The sequence below is a fragment of the Octodon degus genome, unplaced genomic scaffold (assembly GCF_000260255.1).
Source record: "Octodon degus isolate 3935 unplaced genomic scaffold, OctDeg1.0 scaffold00184, whole genome shotgun sequence".
Classification (NCBI taxonomy): Eukaryota; Metazoa; Chordata; class Mammalia; order Rodentia; family Octodontidae; genus Octodon; species Octodon degus.
Genome location: NW_004524760.1, coordinates 4,333,478 through 4,344,090, shown reverse-complemented (window position 1 = coordinate 4,344,090; position 10,613 = coordinate 4,333,478). Strand labels below are relative to the sequence as shown.

The window sequence follows — 10,613 nt, the reverse complement described above, 5'->3', positions numbered from 1 at the left end:
AATGGGGATTGAACTCAGGCCCATGCGCTTGCCAGGGAAGCGCTTAAAGACATTTAAAAGTTGCGGATTTGCATTTCCTTCATAATTACTAATCATTGAATACCTTTTCCTGTACCTCTTGGTCAGTTTTATGCCTGATTTAGAAAAATGCCTGCATAGATCCTTTGCCCATTTCATGATTAAATTATTTATAGTTTCCTTCTCATTGAGCTATATGTGTTTCTGAATTTTTTTTTTTTTTAATTTTTTAATGGATACAAGTCTCACTATGCAGCTCCTACTCTTAGTGAATCTCCTGTTTCAGACTTTTACTGATCCTCCTGTTTCAGCGCTGGGATTACAGGTGTGTGCCTCCAGGCCTGGTCTTGGTGGCAGGCTGGGTGGCCCCGGGTGGGACCAGCATAGCATGTGGTACCAGGAATCAAAAGCAAGTCCTTGAGCTTGCCTAGGCAGGTGCTTACACCCCTGAGCTATCTCTGCCACCCTCTGAAATATTTTTAACATTAACCACTTAATAGTTCATGAGTATTTTCTCCCTTTTCTTCTTGTTATACTGAAGCTTTTCAGTTCCTCAGAGTCCGACTTGTTTTTGCTTTTCTTCTCTGTGTGTTAGATATCATATCCAAAACTTCATCACCAGCTAAAGTGGCCTGTGTGCTTCAACCAAAGGAACTGCTATTGTTCAGAAAACTGAAAACAGGCTTTGCTGCATCTCCATCAACTGTAATACTGCTTTGTGTTCCAGAAGCAAAAGTCTGTGTTATAGTCAGAGCGTGCAAGGGAAATAATTAAATGCAGGACACATCATTTATAGAATTATTTTATAGTATTCACCCAAAGACTCAAATGTAAAAGAGTTTGGGCCATCTGTCCACACACCAGAGACTAAAAGTCTCTAGAAGACAGAGAACAGGGATAACACAGCCAGTAGAGGCAGGGTCCGTACATAGTGGTTTCTCAGCCACACGTGGCACACATCTGTTGTCTTCTCCATCATTAGAAACTCACAGAACAAACCTAATATAAGACAATAAAGTGAGAATCTTTATTGATACCTTTATTGAAAAAAAAAGCAAGTTAGACATTATAGTGCACACTGACATGATGCCATAGGCCTTTTAAATTTACCTCTCAAATTCATGGTACCAGAGTTAACAGTGTTCAGGACCATTAAGTAGTCAGTGAAAGCACTTTCTCAAACCACTGTCCCCTTGGGAACTTGCTTCACCATCATCCCAGGTTTGGTGGTGTACAAGCCACAAATCTCCTCACCTCAGATTTATTTCTAACCAAACAGGTGTCATAATCCCAAGTTCCTATTGCTGCCTATAGCCTGTCCCTAATGAAAGCAGAATTGCTTTGCCACTTTTGCTTGGTGAACCAATTCCAGTCTGTATACAGTCATTTTGCCTCTTAAAGTTTGTTCTGCTCCCTGCAGTGATGTCTTCAGCTGGACTCTTTAGAATTGGTTCTAAAGCTCTGCTGGAGCCAAAAAGTTCTGTTTTTGCAGTAGGCACACTAAATGTAAGTGGAGTAAGTGATGAAGGTAGTACAAATATCTCTGGAGATATAATCAATGGAGATGAAAATGTAAACACAGGGCTGCCAGTACTGCTGGGAGAGGCTCTTTGTACCTTATTTGCTAGTGATGGCAGAGAACTCACCAATGTTGGGGTTGTGGTCTCAGGACAATAAAGATCCGTGACAGGCACTGAAGAACTGGTGATTGCTACAGAGATTTTTAGTGCCAGTAATCCTTCCATTTTTTCCTCCTCAAGAGGTTTAGAAGCAACCTCTCTCATCTTACAACCTCTTCCAGATGCTGAACAAGAAACTTTAGAGATACTGAAATTTGGGTATGGAAAGCCACTTTCTGGTTGTGTATTTTGTCTGGGTATCATTATTTTTCCTATCAGCACTGTCCTTTTAATCTGTTCCTTGGCAGTATCCCTAGTTAACTAGATGGAGGCAGAGGCGCTTTAACAGAAACAGTATTTTTTCTTTCTATGGAAATTGGCCTAGGAGCTGTGGGCTTCTAAACAGGGAGACACAGAGAATCCCCTTTTGCTCTTTGGGGATTTGGGGGGATACCTGTGTATCAGTCATATGTTTCTCATTCCTCAGGAGAAAATTCTAAGAAGAAAAAACAGGCAGCATTCTTTCCACATTTCTGAAAGAATTTGACATGTCTAGAAAGTTCTGCGTTCTGCGAGGTGTAGAGCTGGTTATGTTATAGGATTGCGCCTTGAGTGGCTTGTCTTGCATCTTTCCGACAGGCACCTGATAAGGTGCATTTCATATTTGAGTCAGCCTTAGAAGCTGCTGGGCCACCACATGTTGTGCCCTGACAAAAACAAGACTTGCTGAGCTGATCTGTAGTGGATTTGAGGAATTGGTAAGTGAGGGGGACAGGGTTCCCAAGCCAGGCAATTTGCATGCTGTTTCTGAGCTGGTGGTGCTCTGTTGTATGACAGACTGAGTATATTTGACCTCTGGAGTCCCCAGAGGTGGTCATGAGTGTCTTTTGAAACCGCACCATCTTTATCAGGGCCTCTGGAAGAGCAATTAGTGATTGAGGTGTTATGGTCCTGAGAGGTAGACTGTCATTTCTGCACAACTGCCAGTTGGGAGTGTCTGAAGCCGTACTAGATGTTGAAGATGATTCTGTGTTATTGACTGCTGGCTTGGGAGCACCCTGCCCCCCATTGCTGTTACAGGTGTCCTCATCTACATACATGACAGGGTCATCTCTCTTTTCTAACCTGTGTGGTTCCTCACTTGTGTCTGTTGAGCAGCCACACACATCGTCATTATTATTGAAGTATTTCTGTAGCTACTGTGGCACAAGATGATTCACAGATTCTGAAAAGCTGCTAAGATTGCCTTAGTGCTGTGGTAGCCCCTGATGGTAAGGCCTACTATGTCTGATGGCAACGTGGCTGGTGGATCTTTCCTCTACCCCTGAGACCAAGGGCACCACTGGCTAGGACTTCTCTTCCACAACCTCCTCTGACTCCGCCTCCTCCTGCTTTTCCTTTTCTGACTGCTCCTGACTTTACCTCCTAAAACTCTTCCTCTGACTCCTCCAACTCCTCTGATGCCTGGTCTGACTCTGCCAGTTCCCAAGGCCATGCTGGAGTCTTGGTAGCTTCTCTTCTTCCTGCCCTGGGAGACCAGAGAGGGGTAGGTGGTGGCCTTAGGGTACAAGTTACTCACACAGGAGTGAGACACACAACACACCAAGAAGTCCAACAGGGAACAGAAATAGTGCAAATGGCTAGGCAGCCAAGTATCCAAGAAGCAAAGAACCACATCTGGAGAGATAAGGATCTGAGTCCAGAAGGGCTGCTTGCCTGTGGTCTCAGCTGTTTTCTCAGTTGCTATGACAATGTCCATTGCAGAAGGTCATGCTGAAGGCGCATGGTGCCTGACCATGAAGTAGTTCATGGTGACTGACCAAAGCCTCGTGGATTGCCTTCCTGGTGCAATGTATGTTTTCTCCATTCCCATTACAGTGTGAGCATTGCAAGCATCAAGCAGATGTAAAATATGCCATACTCCTTCAAAACTAGAGGAAAGGAAAAGCTGTCTGAATAAATGGTTAAAGTAATGGCTATTCAAGTTTTTGTTTTATATTCCAAAAAATCACTTTAAGGCCATGTTTTCTAGCAATATGCTTACAAGCTAGTATTAGTGTGCAAACATATTTGACTACTAAATTAGCCCTGTTTGGACATACTCAACATTTTTACTTCATTCTGAATGAGTTTATAAGTGTATGCTGTCTCAGTTACTTTTCTCTCATTACTGGGAGAAAATACCTCACACCGAAAATTAAGGAAGGAGGGGCCAGGGAGATGGCTCAGTAGAGTAAGCACTTCCCTGGCAAGCACAAGAGCCTGAGTCAATCCCCCAGTTCCACAAAAAAAGAAAAAGAAAAGAAAATTAAGGAAGGAAAGGTTCATTTAACTTGTACTTTGGAGAAGTTTCAGTCCCTACTCAGTGGGTTCTTAGGCAGAATGGCACATGTCAGAAGCAGTAGTTCATGGTGGCAGAAAACACTAGTAAGAGCCCTGTGCTTTAGTGTTTATGTATCTATTTCTAACCTCTTCCATGAACGGATGCTCTTATTCCTGTTTTAAGGTCAGAGGCTTTTATCCATTCTGCATGTAAACCACCACAACTTTTTAATAAAGGTTGACATTTCTTGGGCAGCTGTAGATGTCTGAGCCAACATGTGTCTTTAAAGGCACTGGTTTTGTTTGTGGGGGGAGTCTTTTTTGGCTTTTGTGTTTTTTATTTTTTGTACGGGGAATCAAGCTCAGTACCTAATGCATACCAGACAGGTGCTGTGCCACTGACCTATATTCCCGACCCTTTCAGGTATTAAGGGTAGGGGGTAGCTCAGCAATCTAAGCACCTACCTGGCAAGTGCAAGTACCTGAGATCAATCCCAGGTACTGCATCTGGTCCCAGCCATAGATCCTAGGAGATGCTGACCCAAAACGAGGCATGGTGGCACACACCTATAATCCCAGGGTTGGGAGGCTGACACAGTAGGATCACTACGAGTCTGAACTGCATAGTGAAGCACTGTGTCCAGTAAATAAATAAATAAATTTTTAAAAACAGGTATTGTTAGGGGCCGGGGAGATGACTCAGTGGAATAAGTGCTTCCCTGGCAAGCACAAGAGCCTGAGTTCAACCCCCGGTTCCGCAAAAAAAAATACCCAAAAAAACAGGTATTGTTAAACTGACTTTCTCAATTTGTTTTAGTTATGTAAGGAACAATGAAATAATAACAGAATAAGAAAATTGGGCTGGGGAGATATCTCAGTAGAATAAGCACCTGCCTGGCAAGCACAGGGACCTGAGTTTAATCCCCTACCATGGAGGGAAAAAAAAGAGAAAAATTATATAATGGAAAATATAGAAACACATCAAGGAAGTAAAAAGTCAGCAAGACCCACATTATTAGCATGTTAGTCAAATGTTTTTCAAGTCTTTTCTGTGCATATATATTTTTACATACTACACTTGACTTTAAATTCTAGGTCTTTTTACCATTTTAACTTAAGTTTTTGATATCTTAATGTATCGTCAAAAATAATGTACTGTAGCACATGCCAGGACATGGCCTTCCCAGCTTCTCCCACCAAGTTCTCCCAGATGCTAACGTCCTCACTTGGGTGATTTATCATTATTGCTGTCATTATAAATATTTCTCATATTTCTGGGCCCGTACTCTGTCTCTGGCCAACCTGAACATGCTTACCTTTTCCTTGTCCTGGGGAACTCTATGCTTGGCCCACCAGCTCCTATACCCCCTAGCTGGGTTGGTCTTCACAGCTCTAGTGCTGACTGCTCCACCTCTCCCTCCAGTCTTTGTGTGTGTGTGTGTGTGTGTGTGTGTGTGTGTGTGTGTGTGTGGAACCGGGGATTGAACTCAGACCCTTGTGCTTGCCAGGGAAGCGCTTATTCTACTGAGCCATCTCCCCGGCCCCTTCTCCCTCCAGTCTTTGTGCCTATTTTATAAAGTCATGGCTTTCCTCTTAATCACCCTGCCTTACTCTGTCAGGAAAGGCTGTACATAACCAACTGTCTTTTTAGTTCAGTATTTTCTTACTTTCAGCATGGGCTCTTTGAAAGGAGAAATGATAAGCAAGAACCACAGGAGAGAGTTTTATCTCCTGTGATTAGTTGTCTTCCCTGATACACATGGGAAAAGAATTCGTTCCTATTTCCCATATCTCTTTCAGGGAGTTTGGATGGTTTGTGCCCATCAAGGAGTTAGCCTGCTTTTTCTAAATTATCAAATTTGTGGTATCGTGCCAGTGCTCTTTTATTATCCTTTAGATGTCTACAGGATGAGGAGTGATGACCTCTCATTTATTCCTTCTAGATCATTTGCATCTTTACTCCTTTTCTGTTGGCTAGTGGTTGTTTTCTTGGTTAGTGGTTTTATTATTTCCTGTTTCCTTGCTTTAGATTGAATTTGTTTTTCTTTATCTAGTTTCCAAAGGTGAAAGCTTAGTTTGTTGATTTCAGGTCTTTCTTGTTTTCTAAAATAGGTCTTTCATGCTACAAATGTCTAAGCATACCTGTAACTGTATCTTCTTATAAATTTTGGGAGTCAGATTATTAATTTAAACTATTAATTTATGGATGGTACTGGGGATTGAGCCCAGACACTTCACAGTATATTGCTACCCCATTGAATATTTTCATTTTGGAGATACAACTGTGGTTGATTACCTAGGATAGCAAAACTCGTGCCTCAGCCTCCAAGAGTGGAGGAATTATGGGCACCACATCACCTAGCAAAAAAAAATTACCTTTAATTGCAGTTTAAAAAATAGATTGTAAAATTTATTGTCTTAACACTTTAATGGCATCAAGTACATTCGCATTTGTGTTAGTCAGCTTTCCCTTGCAGTAAGAAGTAGCTGAGACACATCAATTTAAAAAGAGGAAAGTGTGCTTTGGGCTTAGTTTTCAGAAGTTCCAGCGCATGCTCAGTGAGCTCTCTGGCATAGCATCTATCATGACAGGAGGATCCCAGGGTAGAGGAAGCCACTTACCTCATGGCAGTCAGGATGCAAAGGGAGAGAAAGAGACCAGCTTTCCACAGTCCCCTTCTACAGCACACCCCAGGGCCAGAGCCTCCTCCTAGACTGCCCTGTAAAAGATTCTACACCTCCGGGAGTGTCAAACGGAGAACAAAGCCTTGAACACGCAGGCTTTGGGGAACATTCTTCATCCTACCAGCATGGCAGCATTTTTTTTGCAAGATGAGTGATATTTTGAATTTTTTTGCTTCAAAATATTTTAAAATTTGTCTTGTGACTTCTTGACCAGTGTATTTCAAAGTATGTTAATTTCCAAAACAGTTGTTAAGGTGTACTTTGTGTGCCACTATTGCACACAAAGTGTGCATCTTCGTGCGTGTCCCTTGTACACTTCTACTGTTGGATGCAGCTTTCGTGTAAATACAAGTGAGGTGAAGTTGATTGCTAGAACTGCTCAGGTCATATGTATCCTAAAGGAATCTTCTTCTTGCTGTGTCTAGCAATTTTTGAAGAGCATGTTGAAGCCTGCAACTCTCCTTTCAGTTTTTGCCTTATGTCTATGAAGTTTGTATTTTGAGCTCTTATACTTGAGTAAATAATCAGTTTTCAGTTAATTTACATGTATTGTACTAGATTGTTTAAGGCCTGTGTTTTTTGCCTATTTAACACACTTTGTTAAAAAGACCACACATTTTCTACTTTATTACCTTTGCATCTTTGTGAAAAATCAATTTTCTAAAACAATGTGATCCTGTCTCAAATTAAAAAAAAAATTCTGTTTTCCAGCAGATACTGGTAAATTTCTGGACATTCTGTTTGCTACATTGCTCCAATTTATCTTTAAGCTAATACTTTCCTCTCTTTATTATTGTAGCTTCAAATCACATAGTATCAGTCTGGTAACTCTTTGTTGTACAGTGATTTAGGCTACTGCAGGCATTATACATTTCCATATAAACTTTAGAATTGAGCCAGTGTGGGAGCGCAGGCCTGTATCCCAGCACTCAGGAGGTTAGGGAGGATTACTCTGAGTTCAAGGTAAGCCTGAGCTACGTAGCAAAAACCTGCTTTCAAAAAACCAGAAATATAACTGTCACATGAGTTTCTCCCTCAAAGCCTGGTGCACTTTTCCTTAGATTGTGGTGGATCTGAGGTGAGGATGGGTAGGGTTGATGTGTTACTGGGTGCTCTTCTGACCTGTGAACATAGTAAGTATTGCCATTTATGTAGACGCTCTTCAAATTTTTCTGTTTTTAGTTTCATGTATATATTTCATTCATGTTGTGTAGTTTGGTGCTTATTCTGTTGATAATGCTATATTGCATTAACAGATTTTCAAATGTGAGTTGCTCATGGTATTCTTTTCTCATATTGTTGGAGTTAGTTTACTGGTGTGTTTTTTGGTTTTGGCAGAACCGAGGATTGAACTCAGGCCCTTGTGTTTGGCAGGGAAGCACTTATTCCACTGAGCCATCTCGCCAGCCCCCATTTACTGATGTTTTTTGAGGGTTATGTTCATTTTTATTCATAAGAGATGTCTATCTCTAATTTGACATCAGTATGATACTGTATTCCTAGAATGAATTATGACATGTTCCTCTTCTGTATTTTTTAAAGAATTATAATAATTGACATTATTACTTCTACAGATGTTTGGTTAAACTTGCTGATGAAGTCACCATGGCTTTATTTTTCTTTGTAGAAAGTTTTGAAGCTGTAATTTAAAATCTGTATTTATTATGAAACTAAAATTTTCATTTCTTCTTGAGGTTGTTTGTATCTTTCTTGGAATTTATTTCATTTTGTTACCACTTTGTTGGTATGCTTTGCCCATACTACACTCTTATCCTTTTTCTAGTGCATGCTGCAAAACAAAAACAAAAACAAAAAAACAGCCCCCACCCCACCAGTGCAGGTGGCTCCTTTCCTGTCGCCTCTCCATGCCCTACAACAGCTGACTCAGAACTCAGTGAAGAGGAACCTCTGGCTGATGGGGTGCAGAAGGCAGCCAGGGTGAAATCTGGCCAACACCCACCTAAGGTATGGGCACCCCAGAATCTGCCCACCAGTCCTATGATTTCAGTGCCTCTTTATTTTCCTCTGGTGAGCATAATTTGTTAGACCTATTTTTCTGAGTCCATGAGGGTGGAACCTGTCCCTGAGCCAATCTTGCATTTCAGAGACTGCCTAAGAATGCCCTGGGCAGGACAGCTTTCCCGCAGGAGGTAAACCTCCCTTTGGGACTCTCCTCTTGGTCGTGGTGGGTGGAAGGAGGACAGAGCTGAGGCATCCTCCCTGGGAAGACCTTTGGTCCTGTACCTTCAGGCCTGTGGAGGCCCACCTCAGGACCTGAGGTCTGGAGCCATTCTCCAGGTAGCAGCTGTTAAAGGGAGGCCAAGACCCTGGCTCACATGACCCCCGATAGAAAAGACTCCTCTCAGGTCCTGGAGGCTCTGAATGCAAGGTACTGGGGAAGAGCCCTGGGCCTGGAGGATGCCAGTTTAGTGAAGCTGAGTTGCCCCCAGCACTTCATCACCAACGGCCTGATATCTCTTAAGGACCTAGAAAGCTATCGGAGCAGAGTAGGTAACATTGATGACCTTTCCTTTGGATTCACAGTCATCTCACTTTACACTCTGGTGTGCAATGGATAAGTGTGCAACTCTCCTCTGGAGCCTGCACACAACTCCCTTGGTCATGTAGCTGAAGAGGCTCTTCTCCACCAGCTACAGGAGGAAATGGGTACTTGCTTGTCTGCACTAGGCATGAAGAGGGCTATCAGGATAGGGGTGAGGGCATGTGCGCAGGAAACAGGCTCTGAAGGTTCACCCATCTTGACTTCAGAGACAGAGGCCGAGCCCCTGGGATCACCCTGCTGGGCATCCTTCTGGTGCTGCACCCTCAGCCCTGCTCACTCTATGGTCTCCCTTCTTGTCCCAGTGTGCATCTCCCATCAGCATACAGCCTCTCTAGAAGGCAGCAAACCAGGTTGGGTAGGGCTGAACAAAGTCACAACGGCATAGTAAGGGGGGTCGCTTCCTCATCTTGATGACTTAACCTGGTGTCCTTCCTGCCTGTTCACCTGATGTCCTTCCTTCGTATCTACCTAGTGTCGTATCCTCATAGTTCCCTCTTCTACTTGGTGCCCCTCTCCCTTGTCTACCTCTTGCCCCACCCTACTCCTGAATTTGGTCTGGCCAATCCAGTGTCCTTCCATCTCTTGTTCACCTTGTGCCCTTCCTGATGACCAACATGTCAAGGTATAGCTGGAAGACAAAAGTGCTGCGACCTAAGACAATCATCAGCATGGATCCTTTCTGCAGCCCAGATGGGCACACAGATGCTCATAGGCAGAGCTCTCAGCAGCAAGGTAGCAAGATGCTGCATTTCCCCAGTGGAGGAGCCCTGGGGCACCCTCGATGAGTTGGGTATAATTGAGGGCAATGATCTGAGTGATCAAGGACCCTGAGGACCTCCCTGCTGTCTTGGGTTGGGCAGTAATGTTGAAAGGTCCAGCTCCAGTTAGATAATCACCAGCTTGTCCTGGTACCAAGACAATACAGGGAGAGGGAAAAGAAGTTGCTCCCCAAGGGTAAGCTCCCTGATAAACTGGTACATTCCCATGTGGTGATGGCAGTGGCTCCCATTACAGCTGGTATACTGGGATAGGGGCAGGTGGGAAAGAGGGTAAAACCCAAGAAGGAGACAGAATGATGCCATCATTCTGGGTCAAATTTCGATGCTGTACTGGTGATAATATAGAGAAAAAGGAAAGAGTGGATGGAGGAGGGCATGGCAGAGAGGAAGCTCTCTTCCCCAGGCACTGAAAATCAGAGGATAAATCTCACCCTTTAGGGTTATGTGGACAGGGATATGCTGCAGTATGAAAATATCCCCAAGTGATATTTCTCATGCTGTCTGCCTTCCATGCAGAATTCCTCTTGCAAGGAGATTGTTTCTAGGCCACTAAGAGTCCACACCCCTGCTTGTCCAAAGCAGCCCTACTCTATGAACAGCTATTCCTCCTTTTCATTTGAGCTCAGC

General features: G+C 43.3%; 1 long non-coding RNA gene across 2 annotated transcripts in view; it reads right to left on the bottom strand.

Annotated features, from left to right (window-relative positions):
- Nucleotides 1-445: 445 nt before the first annotated feature.
- Nucleotides 446-10,613, bottom strand: part of LOC111813357 — a 63,707-nt gene continuing 53,539 nt past the window's right edge. For both annotated transcript variants that reach the window (XR_002818642.1, XR_002818643.1), the window contains exon 3: nt 446-1,017. This is a non-coding gene — a long non-coding RNA (uncharacterized LOC111813357). The remainder of the gene's footprint in view (nt 1,018-10,613) is intronic.